General features: G+C 39.6%; 2 protein-coding genes across 2 annotated transcripts in view; one reads left to right on the forward strand and one right to left on the reverse strand.

The window, feature by feature from the left end:
• Positions 1-3,512, reverse strand: part of LOC149466375 (P2Y purinoceptor 14-like) — a 59,759-nt gene extending 56,247 nt beyond the window's left edge. The window contains exon 1 of the mRNA XM_089672597.1: positions 3,450-3,512. The gene's annotated coding sequence lies outside the window, so the exon portion shown is untranslated. The remainder of the gene's footprint in view (positions 1-3,449) is intronic.
• The window catches only part of MED12L (mediator complex subunit 12L), a 464,120-nt gene that overhangs the window by 242,755 nt on the left and 207,721 nt on the right, over positions 1-13,644 (forward strand). The gene's annotated exons all lie outside the window — the stretch shown is intronic.

Consider the following 13,644-nt stretch of genomic DNA (forward strand, 5'->3'; position numbering starts at 1 on the left):
TTGGTGAGCTGAACTGTGAAACTGTGCTTATCCTATCACTGTCAGCAGTTTAATGCCAGTAGAGACCACCCATTACCTAGCAGCCCAATAGCAATTCACCACTTGCAGTTTAAAGAGACAGTAACAAGTACACCACTGTACAGATCAGGCCCCAATGTTAGCCAGCTTAAGATTACAAATTAGACTCCAGGCATAATGCAAACTCCTTCCAGGGGTAACCTGCCCAGGAACACCTACGCATACCCACAGCCAGGGGTATATGCACAGGGTTCACTTTGGGGCACTTTTTTTTTTTGGTATTGCAAAGAGCTACTGTGAGAATTGTAATTGTCATACTATAGTCTAGTATTCATGTTATGCAGTTTAACACATTCAAATGTCTTTAGTTACCTGTGTATTGCTTTGCGCATTGCATTTCCTGTCTTGCAACAATATATTCACTTTATCTGATGTCAGGTAGCCTGTGATATTTTTCCTGTGTGCTAATATAGTGTATGGTATTCCAATACTTAATTTACAATACAACCAGGTGTGTCAGAGGGGACAGAGCAGTTTACAGAGTCATGGCAGAACAGAGGACCCACCATATCAAGTGACTCCTGCTGAGGTAAGCGCTTTGCAGATATGTTTGCATGTGCAACCAAAGAGCGAGGAAGATAACACCAATTGTTGCTCTTCTCTCTTAGTTTTTATTAGGGGGGAAACATTAACTTTTATTTAGTCCTTAAGCTGTGTTGAAATGTAATGTCAAGGTGTTAAGGAGGAAGAGTGAATGAAGCTGAATGTGCCCTTGTGAGTTTTTTTGTATCAGTTCTTGCTCTTCCCCCTGTCTCTTGTGCAGGAAACTGTGAAGTGTGTGCTACGCTACATTGCCTTTAACACCTACACTACTTTATGGGATAATGTGCTTTTAACGGACATATATAATTTGGGTACAATCAAGTGATTGAAAATACTAGGAGCTAAAGGTGTATATCAAGTTTTCATTTAAAATGTTTTTTTAAGGCCTTTCAACAATTACAGGACAAATTTCATATCCCAGAAGAACACTTTTACCAATATTTAAACTTTCCATTCCAATATTTAGACATTCCATCCAAGCACATCAAAAATATACTCTCTGACCTTCCATAAGTCTGAGATATTCACAACAATTGTTAGCTCAACAGCTAAACAAAGTGTTATATCACATATCATTATTCAAATCTCTCATGCTCGCCACCACTCTTCTTCTTCTGCTTCTTATTACATAGGATTTATATAGCGCCAACAGTTTGCTCAGCACTTTATGATATAATGGGAGACAATACAGCAACAATACAGTTCAATACAAGAGGGTTAGGAGGGCCCTGCTCCTTGGAGCTTAAAATCTAAGAGAAATTACTGCTTTGACTGAAGAGACTCCCCCTCTTGAAGCCAGATATCATGTTACACTGGGTTCTCTGCTTCACATGCTCTGAAGATGCCCTAAATTATTCAGACATCAGCAGCAAATTACTGAACTCATTAAAATATGTGGTAAGCTGTTACAGAATAAACCTAAAGCTTTGGGCTTTTTGGGGGCTACAAGTAGATGACCAATACATGACTGTCGCTATTGGCAGACTTGTTTACTTAGCTAGACAGCTTATAACAAAGAAATGGCTTTTACCCTGTCCTCCCACTGTCTCGATATGGGAAAAGGGGGTAAATTCAAATATTAGATTGTAAAAACGAATGTATCAGCAAAGGAACCATTCAGAAAATTTAATAAAATGTGGTCACTGTGGCTATATATGCCTGACATAGCACCAGCTGATATTTTCCTACATAGAATACGCGACTGATATACAACATTAAAGGGAGAGTGGAGGAAAAATGAAAATTGTACTCTATTGTGACACATATGTGTTACAGAGAGGGCCTGCTTTCTATTCAGGAATTATTTTAGATACAGTAATTGTTTTGTTCTATATTTCTAATAAAAGACAACATGTAGGTGGGGACAATAGTTGTGGTACCCAATGGAGAGGGAGCACTCACACTGAGACCAAATGGTAGTATAAGTTCTTGCATCTGTATAAGTAGCTATCAAGGTAAATTACAGTAACACTTGCAGTAGTACTTGAAATAACACTCAGCAACACTGGTATTAACTAGTTCTTCGGCAACAGGCATACAGGTAGTGCAAACATCCCGGCATTAATACACAGGTTGAAGCATAAGCCATATAGCGAGGCACTGATTTAAAACACCAGGCATCTCAGCAATGTCATAGTAATGTAGCAGTAGTGTTCACAATGTCAGTAGTAAGGCACAATTCCAGACAAGACCTACTTCACCCAGTACGGCATCTGCTGGAGGGGTGGCTGACTGGATACTCACTAGCAACTCTTCTAAGCTGAACATAAGGCTTACAACAATGGCACTGGTGACCAGACAGAAGATGACTATTAGAAGATGAGTATTTGGTAAATCGAAAGGAAAATTGTACAAAAAAAATCGTATAATGTATGGCCAGCCTAAGTCCCCACTTCAAATTGTACAACACCTCCAGGTGCATCATTTCTGCATTCAATAATACCACAGCTGTTGAAGTAATGTCTGTTAGGCTGGCCATACATTATACTATTTTTTTGTACAATTTTCCTTTAGATTTACTAAAACCATATATGAGGTCAAACCTATTCACGTTCAAGTTGTATACAATCAGGCAGGCCCTTATACTACACAGCTGAAGGTAAATCTAAAGAAAATTGAAGAAGAAAATTGTATAATATATGGCCAGCCTTAATCTGAGAACTGGAATCAACCTGCGATCCTCAAAACTCAGTTCAGAGAAACTGATTTGTGTTATATACATGGTAGGCATATGGTGTGCACACTCTTATACAGTCAAATGCTTATTTTGTTATATACATATGTATAATAATTTTTAGAAACCCACCAGATACCCAAGCATCCTTTGCATTCATAGAACTTTCAGACTACTTTGTTTTACACTCCTACAAAGTTTTATTGTACAAGCATGGTCTAATATTTTATGTAGCTTTCAGGCACAACAAATGCTGAATATCTAGCATGTTTTATAATACCATTGTCTTTTAAGTATTTTTTTCATATATATATATATATATATATAAAATATAAATTTTGCACTATAAAATAGATTTAAATCATTACCACTAGATGGCATTAAATTAAAGTCCATACTATTGTCGTTGCGTTGTAGCGTTTAATTCTGTTCATAGGCATGAAGCTGATAGTGAAAATATAGAATTTTTAAAGATATTAAAACATATATTTCATTTGGGTTTTCAGTAATGCATCATAAATGAATAAGCAGCTAAACATGATTTATAAAAATCCACATTAAAGTATTATTACTGAAGTTATTGGAGCATAGCATTAAGATCACCTGCATTAAAACAGACATTTCCTAAAACAAATAAAATGATGAGGCACATTACCTATTATAGAGTGATTAGCTGTAATCATGTTTTCCTAGGTAGATGTATGCCTGTGGTTTCACAGTCCTGAGAGGAAACTCATCTGTGTAATCCAGTTTCCCTGTTATACGGGAGTCAGACACTCCCCTTTTGTCCATTGTTGTAGCTACACTATACAAATTCAAGTACAGTACATGGCATCAAGAATATAACTGTACCAATTATGATTTAGTAATGGCTTTTGCAGAAGGACAATATAGCTATAGCAATTATCAATGGATAAATACTTTTTCCATTTAATTGGTGTATAGTATTTTGCCGTATATTCATTCGTTTATGTTTTCTGGACCTAACATAAAGTAGCTTATTGTATCTGTTTGTGCAATAACTAACTAATAAAATTATTATTAGTAATACTGTAATTACTGATATTATTTTGTAAGGCCAAAGGTCTTGATTTTGATTTCCCATTAAACTGGTTAGGGGACATTTATCAATTCTTTCACATAGAAAGGTGATGCTAAATAGGAGAGATGAGACATATTCTGAGACTAATTTATTACAATCTTATAGCTTGACCCATGCAATTCCTCCTTCTGTTGCTTTACAGTAGTACTGTGACACAATATAATCTGCCCTGACCGATTTTTCACTGTACATCAGGTTAGAGTAAAAATCTATTTTTAGACGGAAAATCTCTACAGCGGTAACTCTGTTGGAGACCTGTGCAAACGTGTTATGGTTGATTGCCCAGGATTACAGGTGCAGAGGCTGAAAATATAAAAAAAATCTGTTACATTGGCTTTGTAAACTGCGACACACCCTGATTTTCATTTCATTTTCCCATGAATTTGCTTGATAACTGGGGAAAAGATAAGGAGAAAATAAGGGGGTCCAAACTACCCAGCAGCAGGTAGCGCTGATGGTCAGCAGGCACCAAAGCATTTGCAGATGCCACTCCTGTCACCTGTCAGACCTCAAATACAGGCAATGGCAGTTTAGAGCAAGGACGGCTCTCCTTAGCTCCTGGTTGGCTTTAGTCACATGAACCAGCCGCAGGAGGACTTCCCCTCACTCTCAACTGCTTGGTCCAGTGGTCTAGTGAGTGGGTTTCATGAAGGGGTGAGAGCTGTATTTGGGGGAGATCTGTACTAGGTAGGAGATCTCTTCTAGGAGAGATCTGTACTGGGGGGGAGTGTTGTACTCGGGGTGGGGGAAGCTGTACTTGGAGTTTGAGATGTACTGGAAGGGGATCTGTACTGGGAGAGAGGTTCTTTTCAGGAGGGACCAGTACTGGGGGAAAGTAATATGTACTGTAGTGGGCAGGGGGGTATGTACTAATGGGAGAAGGGGGATTTTGGCTTGGGATGGGAGTTAATTTTTTTTGTTGCACTTTGCTACTGACCGAGCACTGACATTACAGACTCCTGACCCCTGTACTCTGTACCTGTGCATTATGTAACCCTGACCCCTTCACTGTGTGTGAATGTACACTGATCCCTGCACTCTGTGCATTATGCACTCCTTTGCTCTGTGCGCTATGCCCTGTACTGTATATTCTATGCTGTGTATTTTATAATCCTGACCACTGCACACTGTGCACTGGGTTGTATTTGACATACGCCTGACCACTGCACTCTATACTGTACAATAGTTGCTGGTTGCTAAGTATTCACTGACTATGACTTTGAAGTTCTTCTTTAGGGTAGGCTGTGTGCAGAAAAGCATAAGTAATGGAAGTGTTTCATTTTTTTACATATAATTGTGCTGAGGTTTGTATGTGTCTTTTTGACTTTTACTTGCTTGTAGCATAGTAATATAAGCTTTTTTGGGGGTACAAAATTTAAGTGCCTGTCATTGCAGCTTATGTCACGCCCATAATTCACCAAGGTGCAGTGCATGCACCACCTAGTTTTCCTTCTCTGATTGCCCAAGGCTTTCCCCCCCCTTCTAGAAATTTTTTTTTTACAACATTGCTTGATATATGTTCCCCTGTGTGACCCAGTAACATGTCTTATCTGGTATGTTAGTTACAACAATATCCTTAAAGTTCTCAGCAGACTGGCAGCTGCTTAATGTGTTTCAGGTGTTTCACTGAAGTGATTATTAATAGTATGGCTTATTCATCATCTCCAGCGTTGATAAATAGGGCTTCTTTCTTGTGCAGTGGGTGCTTATGACTAATTATTCTAGTATTAGTTTACAGTTTTGAGGAACAAGCTGAGTGCTAAAATTTCTGTTTAGGTCACAACCCAACCTAGTACTAGTAATGGCTTGGATTTACTGATTTACTAAAGGTATTAATGGCTGTTTCATGAAATTCACTTGGATAAACATTTATTTAATTGAATGGCAGGAACCCCATTCTCGTAGTTATCAAAATGTCTACTAAGCATGTGTGGTGCTTTCTTGTTCTCCCCACAGCAAGTCTGACTCATCATGGTATAATGATCAAATATCTGATTAGTCAATCTCACAGCATTTTGCTACAGTTTCCTCCTCCCCCTAAAAACTTTAATACCATGTCTATTTACATTAGAATAGATTAACTAGATCCAATTAATGCCTGTTTAAAGGTTTTCCCATTTTTGGGAATTTCATTGACCTGTGCTATATATCAAGAGTGCCAGGCACCAACCTATAATTTATTTTTTTTTCTGTAAGGGCAGGAATTTCAATGAATGAGATATGAACATTAAGAACTGACACCTCATTCTGCTAATATTCAGATGTGCTAGGAAGTGTAGTGATATGATGACAGTTAAAAGGTTGTATTCACATCAAAGGGCTCGTTCACACCATACATGCAGGGAAACTGATGGGAAAACTGCACAAATTTCACTTGCAGAGACATGAGTTTACATCAGTTTCATATCAGTTTACTTCCGTTTTCATATGCACTTCAATGAGTTTTATACACACTGCAAACAAGATATACCTGTGCGCAAATCCCACACTGTAAACAAGATATACCTGTGCGCAAATCCCAACAGCTAGTACATGCATTTATCCATCAGGTGCTAAAGGGGTGTAATCACATATTAACACTAGAAATCTGAAGGGCCCTCTGCACACTGGGATATACCCTTTCAAGCTACTTTGCAATAAATAGGGATATTTAGTTCACATATATTGCAATACATGTTTAAACTGGCCAACTGCGTCAAAGTAATCCCTCTATGGCCAGTCCTCTGCTCTGCCTACGCAATTGCTACTGTGGACACAATGCCATGCAGGGGAACTGATTAGAAAACTGCACAAATTTCACTTGCAGAGACATGAGTTTACATCAGTTTCATATCAGTTTACTTCAGTTTTCATATGCACAGTAATGAGTTTTATACACACTGCAGACTCCTGCGCAGAAAAAATTTGCAACAGGGCACATAGAGAACAACTGAATTCTCTATGCCCTTGCACAAAATGTACAGAAAAACTAACATCTCTGCACACTGGTGTGAACAAGACCTAATCGTTCTTTGAACATGGACAAAAGCGCATGTTTCCACAACATGTGAAAAACATGCATTGTGTTTGCTGTACCATTCATTATTGGCACCCAAAATGTGGCAAGTAGAACTGCACTAAACAAACATTTGGCGCTTTTGTCATGTGCAGGACATGGGCTACCCAAAACATGTAAAATGAAAACATACACAAAAAAGTGAAAAAACATGCGTTTATGAGATGCTAGTTGCGAACATAGCCAAAGAGTTGTCTGAAGTTAAATGCCCCTTTTTTCATGAAGGTCACTTGGCTATAACACCCCACGGGCATTGTTTGGCATACCTCATCACCACAACTAGTGCAGAACACCATATTTAATAAATGCCCGATGTGTGAATCAGTTAACTGTCTATAACTGACTGAAATATAATAGTTTTTCAATATAGCAGAAGCTCAGTACAGTATTTGTTGTTTAAAGCTGTATACATGCAGAGTCAAAATTAACAGTTAAACAGTGGACTTGCATAAATGGTCACTTCACCAAATGATATTGGGGTTAATGGAATTATTCTTATATTATTCTTATATTTTGTATTGTCCTCCTATATGTCTTGAGGATCCCAGATCTCATAGTTTCTGGCTCTCTTCCTATTTTGGGGTGCTAGAGGTTTCAGTCTTTATTTGGGTGATTCCACTTCTCCTTTTGCATTCTTCATAAAGAAAATAGATTGAAATCCCACAAGGTGAGAGGACCACAGGTGATGACTGTGGTAGGTGCACAAACCTGGCAGCCAACACGTACAGGCTTCATCAATGGAGCTCCCAGGAAATTGAAGATTTCATGATTTAAAATAGGGTTGCACCAGTACCAGCATTGCTACCAGTGCCGATACCAAGCATTTTCACGAGCATTTGTACTTGATTTGACTCAAATCGCACTGCAAAGAATCGCATTCTTGTCTAAATCATATGCAGCTTCCTGCACCGCTCCTGTGTGAACCCTGGATTATCATAGTGACTTCAGCCTAGGTTCACACAGGAGCAGTGCGGGAATTTGATTTGGACAGGAATTGCACCACATTCCTGTCCAAATCACATGCAATTCTTTGCCAATGTAGTGACGGTAGTCTTTCCTGACTCCACTCTATCAGGGAACTGATGCAGGGTCCATACAGAGGGATTGGATGTCCTGCTTGTACGCTTCTTCCAGATGTTGGAAGATGGCCTCAATATCTGCTTTGGTAGAAAGGGCCCTACTCAGGGTCCCCAGGTCCACTGAGATTTCCAGTGGCTTGTCAGATGGTGGGCTGGGAGTTGGAGAATCCCGCAAATGTAGAAACTGTACACCGCTGTCTAAACTGGAGGGACAGCTGTGCATTGCCGATGGTGCAAGCTGTGAAGCAGGTGCTGACAGAAAGGTTCCGGCTGCTGGTCCCAACACCACCATCTTGAGTACTCTGGGACGGACAAGTTAAGGAAAGTTTTCGGGAAGAAGCGCTGTATCTCTTAACAGGCACATGAGAGTCCGTGGGCCTTTTCCTCCAGTTAGTGCTTATAGCAGACGTGGCAGCCACAAGATTCCACTGGGATGCAGGGTGAGAAGCAGGAGCTCAGCCTGAACACGTCCTCATGCCACCATGTCCAACCACACCTCCTAGATTCTTTGCCATGTAATTTGAGCCCATTCATTTTGTATGGACTCAAATTGTACCGCTAAGGTATCAGTAATTAATATCATCCAGTACTTGAGTACAAGTATCTTTACTCATACTCGTCGGTAAAAGAAAGGTATTGGCACATCCCTAATTTAAAGTTTTCAATACCCTATAATTTTCTTCTTGTAATCAGATTTATGAAAAAATTAAGTACATGTGAGCAGTTTTATATCTCCTTCCACTTTTCTTTTTTGTTTGAATAAGTACTGGTTGGACAAGCTGGAAGTTCTCATCTTCAATGTGGTTGTAGTGGTTGCAGTGTGTATGGTATAACACTTTATTATTTTCAGTCAATTAAATCATAAGAAAAAGAAAATTAATATGCGTAGCAACTTTGATATTGAAGAAATGCAAATGAAGGATTCAATTACACTAAATAAATCCAACATTCAAGAGCATTTGGCCAGCATTACTCTCCAGCAACTACTGAAATACTGAAATATGAGGTTTGGGTAGAATTTTCTTTAAAGTGAGCTCCTGGGATCTTGGAGATCTTTACTATCGGGTGACCATAGCATTATGGCACTTTATTACAATGTGCACTATGCTTTTATGTACTTATTGTTATGACCCATTCGAGCAATAACTGCGTTGTAACCATGCTTTAAAATTAATGAGCTGCTTCACAGTTGTACTTTGAAATCAATACAAAGTATAGCAAAACACATTGAGATGGGGATGTTTTCAAAATTCTGCACAGCGTTTACCAGGAAGCCTAGCAAGAAGAGCATTTACTGTACAGGTTTGAGGTTTTTGTTTTAATTACAAAACATTGCCAGTTTACACCTACAGCAGACGTTTCTGTGCAGGGATACGATATGATCTTTTGTCCAGGTATAGCCATTGGAAGCTAAAATGTATATTTGTATCTCATGCAAGCCTTGATGAACTTGTTTAAACTTGTCATGGCACACAGTGAAAATTACTATTTTATTTAATGCATATTTCTGATAACATGCTTTGTTGGGTAACCCTTTTTACACGTATGCACATTCATACACATGCTTAACCCATGCTGTATTAAAATAAATATGTTTCCACATGTCACAGTATGATAAACTGACTATACATTGCAAAGAGGCCCTATACTAGCTGCAAAATATAAAACAATACAACAGCAGTATGCTTAAATACCTTAACTCCAGACAAACTTTTTATTTCTGTTTTGAGTAAAACGGGGAAGACTTAGAACTGCCAGGTAACCCCCTCCCCTAATAACAAAGTACCCGTGGCTAGAGCATTTACTGGCCTTCGTGCCTGCTTGCTGACACCAACCAAATAGAAAAAAAAGAGGAAACCTCAAAAAACAAAAAAACAAGCAAGAAAATGTCGCCAGAAGTTCTAACCCTTACATAATGTATCCAAAACTAAAGAAAATGTTTTGGCTGGAGATTTTCTTAAATATTGTTCTTTCAATGGATAACAGTGGGAAACCTAGACTAACATGAGCACCCAGGGAACTTCAGAGGAGACCCAGAGCAAGTCTCCTGGCTTAAAGTGGTTCTAAATGCTGAAGGTGTTTTACCTTCATGCATTCTATGTGTGTGCATCCCTCAGCCCCCCCCCCCCCGTACGTACGTGAGCCAGATCTCAATCCTGCAATGTGCATGTGAGCAGCAGCTCTCCTGGGTTTCTCCCCTCTCATTGGCTAAGAAACAGGTGGAGTGAGGGCGGGGCCAAGTGGCTCTGTGCATCTTATGGACACACAGAGCTGGGCTTCGGAGTGAGCAAGCACAAATACCCCCAAAGTAAGCAGGTTGCTAAAAAAATGACAATTTTAATTTCCTGAAATTTCAACAAAAATTGGGAGACTTTGGTGAAATGTTGCCATTTTTGTGAAATGTATTAAAGTCAATAGAGAAGGTGAAGTTAATATGTTTTTTTTTTTATTTTTTTTTTTTAAGGAAGCAAAACCTCCTTTTCCCTATAGTTGGCCTGTTATTTTGTCAAAAAAGCCCCTCACTAGCCACCTTGTTTTATAAAAAGGAAAAAAAAACAGCTAAAAAAGCTGTTAAAAAAACATAAAGATACAGTACACAAATATCAATCAAATACAAACCAATAAAACATAGAATAAAGAAAAAAAGGAAATGTCCCTAAATCCCCCCCCCCCCCTTAAAAAAAAAATTACACCAGCAATTGTAGATTTTTTTTAAATTTAATTTAGCCTAGGCTATTAAATGTGCAACACCCTTTTGCCAGTACTGCCCAGGGGAACCATAAGCAAAGACCATGCTACTTATGTGACTGGAGAGAAGAGGGGTAGAAATGATAGGTGGTGTCAGACACTACCCATGTCTCTTATCAACAGGTAGGAGCAATAGTGGTCAGGGCAGGTAATCAAACTTATCCAGTTGACTGTTACTGGCCTTCAAGGTTTGGGGCTCCTTTTAGATATGATATAATCTCATGATAGTCACCTTAAGCCCTCTACAAAAAAAGGAGTTATTGAAAAGATGTATGGACAAAGATGAAAATTAGGTTCATTTACATGGTTCTCATACATGTATTACTTTTATGAACTATTGTTCTGCTTTGTTTTACTGGTGGGAAAGGCAGGGAGCTTAAATGGCACAAAGAGTTAAAATTTGGAAACTAGCTTCCGGAGAAAACTAGTTTCATAGATCAGCACATCCTGGCAGACAAATTTTTTGCCTTGAAAAGGAAATGAAAGTAAATGTTGACAATTTTTTATGCCCACAATATGGCTTTTTTACCAAGTCTTACTTCATGAGTCATATGATCAGGTGTCTGTCACAAACCACGGGATGGTAACAGACATTTCAATTTTTTTTCAGTTTATTCTATACTTTATGAAACATTAAAAGCCTACTGAATATAAATGTTTCTATAGGAATCACACCTGCAGTTATGTCATGATCCAGCTGCTGGACTCTGTCCAAACTGACCTGCGAGTGATCTGCACAGGAGAAAAGTCCTGTCTGCAAACCATTTCAGCTGATGGTGTTAAAACAACATTTGTGAGGTTCCTTCCAAATGATATACATATTCCAGTGTAAGGACCTGCTGCCCTTTACTGTTAGCTGTTAATAGCACAGTGTTATGTATAATTACGTATTAGTGCTTCCTGTCTCTGGAAAGTTGGTTTTGAATCTCCAGAAGAAGGAAGTGGAAAGAGAAACTGTCTGAGGACACATGTCCTATCCATGGGAAAGTTGTTGTATTTCACCCGGACCAGAAGCAGAGACTAATATAGCAAGTTTCCATAGAAGTGATCCGCACCACAATTGTTGCTCTTTAACCGCCTTCTGCCCGCCATATAAGGAAATGACGGGTGGGCGGCGGTTCTTTAGTTCTGGGAGGAACGTCTTGTGAGGGGACACAGCGGATCACCGATCAGAGTAAAAAGCCGATGACATCGGCTCTGTCATGTGATCAACTGTGTCCAATCACAGCTGATCACAAGTAAACAAGGAAGTGCCGTTTATCGGCAGTCATCTCCTCACGATGACAGTGCGTGAGGAGAGGAGAGCCAGTAATGAGCATTCCTCAGAGGGGACATCTACACTGATTATCAGAGCACTGATGATCAGTGCCCTGATGATAAGTGTAGCCTCATCAGTGCCACCTCTCAGTGCCCATTAATGCCACCTGTAAGTGCCCATCAATGCCAGTGCACATCAATGCCACATATCGGTGCCTACCAGAGCACATCAATGCCACATAGTGCCTATCAGAGCTACCTTTCAGTGCCAACTATCAGTGTCGCCTATCAGTGCGAGTCAGTGTCGCCTATCAGTGCCAGTCATTGACGCCTATCAGTGCCAGTCACTGCTGCCTATCAGTGCCCATCAGTGCCGCCTATCCATGCCCGTCAGTGCCGCCAAACAGTTCTAATCAGTGCCAGTCAGTGCCTCCTATCCATGCCTGTCAGTGTCGCCAAACAGTTCCAATCAGTGCCGCCTATCAGTGCCAGTCAGTGCCGCCTATCAATGCCATATATGAGTGCTGTCTTTCAGTGCCCATCAGTGATGCCTGTCAATGCCCACAAGTGATGCCTGTCAATGCCCATCGGTGCCACCTACCAGTGCCTCCTCATCAGTGCCGCCTATCAGTGCCCATCACTGCAGCCTCATTAGCCCACATCAGTGAAGGAGAAAAATTACTAATTTACGAAATGTTATAACAGAAACTAAGAAAAAACTTAAAATTTCAAAAAAAAATTATGACATTTTTGTTTGGGTACAGTGTTGCCTAACTGCGCAATTGTCATTCAAAGTGCGACAGTGCTGAAATCTGAAAATTGGCCTGGGCAGGAAGGGGGTAAAAGTGCCCGGTAGGCAAGTGGTTAAAATCTTGCTTTATTGTAAAAACCACAGTGTACAAATTGCTAATACAATGAGAGTTATGACTGAAGCCATGTAGGCTGAAACATGTCAACTTATTCTATTAGCAATTTGTTCCCTGATTCTACAATAAAGCAAGATTTTAAGGAGCAGCAACAGTGGTGCGGATCACGTCTATGGAAAACTGTCCACAGCTGTGAGACTGCAGATCGGGCACCTCTGAGCTCTGCTAATGCTGATTTGGATAGGTAGTAGCACTATCTTTTTTTTTCATTTTCATTATAGCAAGTATGTTCTAATAGTTTAAGTTCAGCTGCCCATAGCTTCTTTAGTATGTAACTGAGTCTTTGTGACAGATAGAGTATCTCTGTCCTATTGCTATCTCACATGCACAGTGTCAGATACAGTCATGGCCAAAAATATTGGCACCCCTGCATTTCTGTCAGATAATGCACCATTTCACCCAGAAAATTGTTGCAATCACAAATTGTTAGGCATTATCTTGTTTCTTTTGTTTGTATTGGTATGACAAATAAAATAGCCCAAAGTCTCACAGTTATTTTCATTATAATGCTGCTAAAACCTAAGTAGAAAAACCTGTCCCTTGCCACCATACTGTAGAGAGACCTTTGCTCTCTGTGTGGAAGCAGTGGTCTCTCTGCAGAGGTCTAACATGCCCTTCGCAGACAAGGTTGTCAACCTACCGTATTTTTACTGTGTTTTTTTTTTTTTTTTGAAGCCAATTTC

The sequence above is a fragment of the Staurois parvus genome, unplaced genomic scaffold, assembly GCF_062004578.1.
Source record: "Staurois parvus isolate SC_StPar_1 unplaced genomic scaffold, SC_StPar_1.0 ptg000131l, whole genome shotgun sequence".
Classification (NCBI taxonomy): Eukaryota; Metazoa; Chordata; class Amphibia; order Anura; family Ranidae; genus Staurois; species Staurois parvus.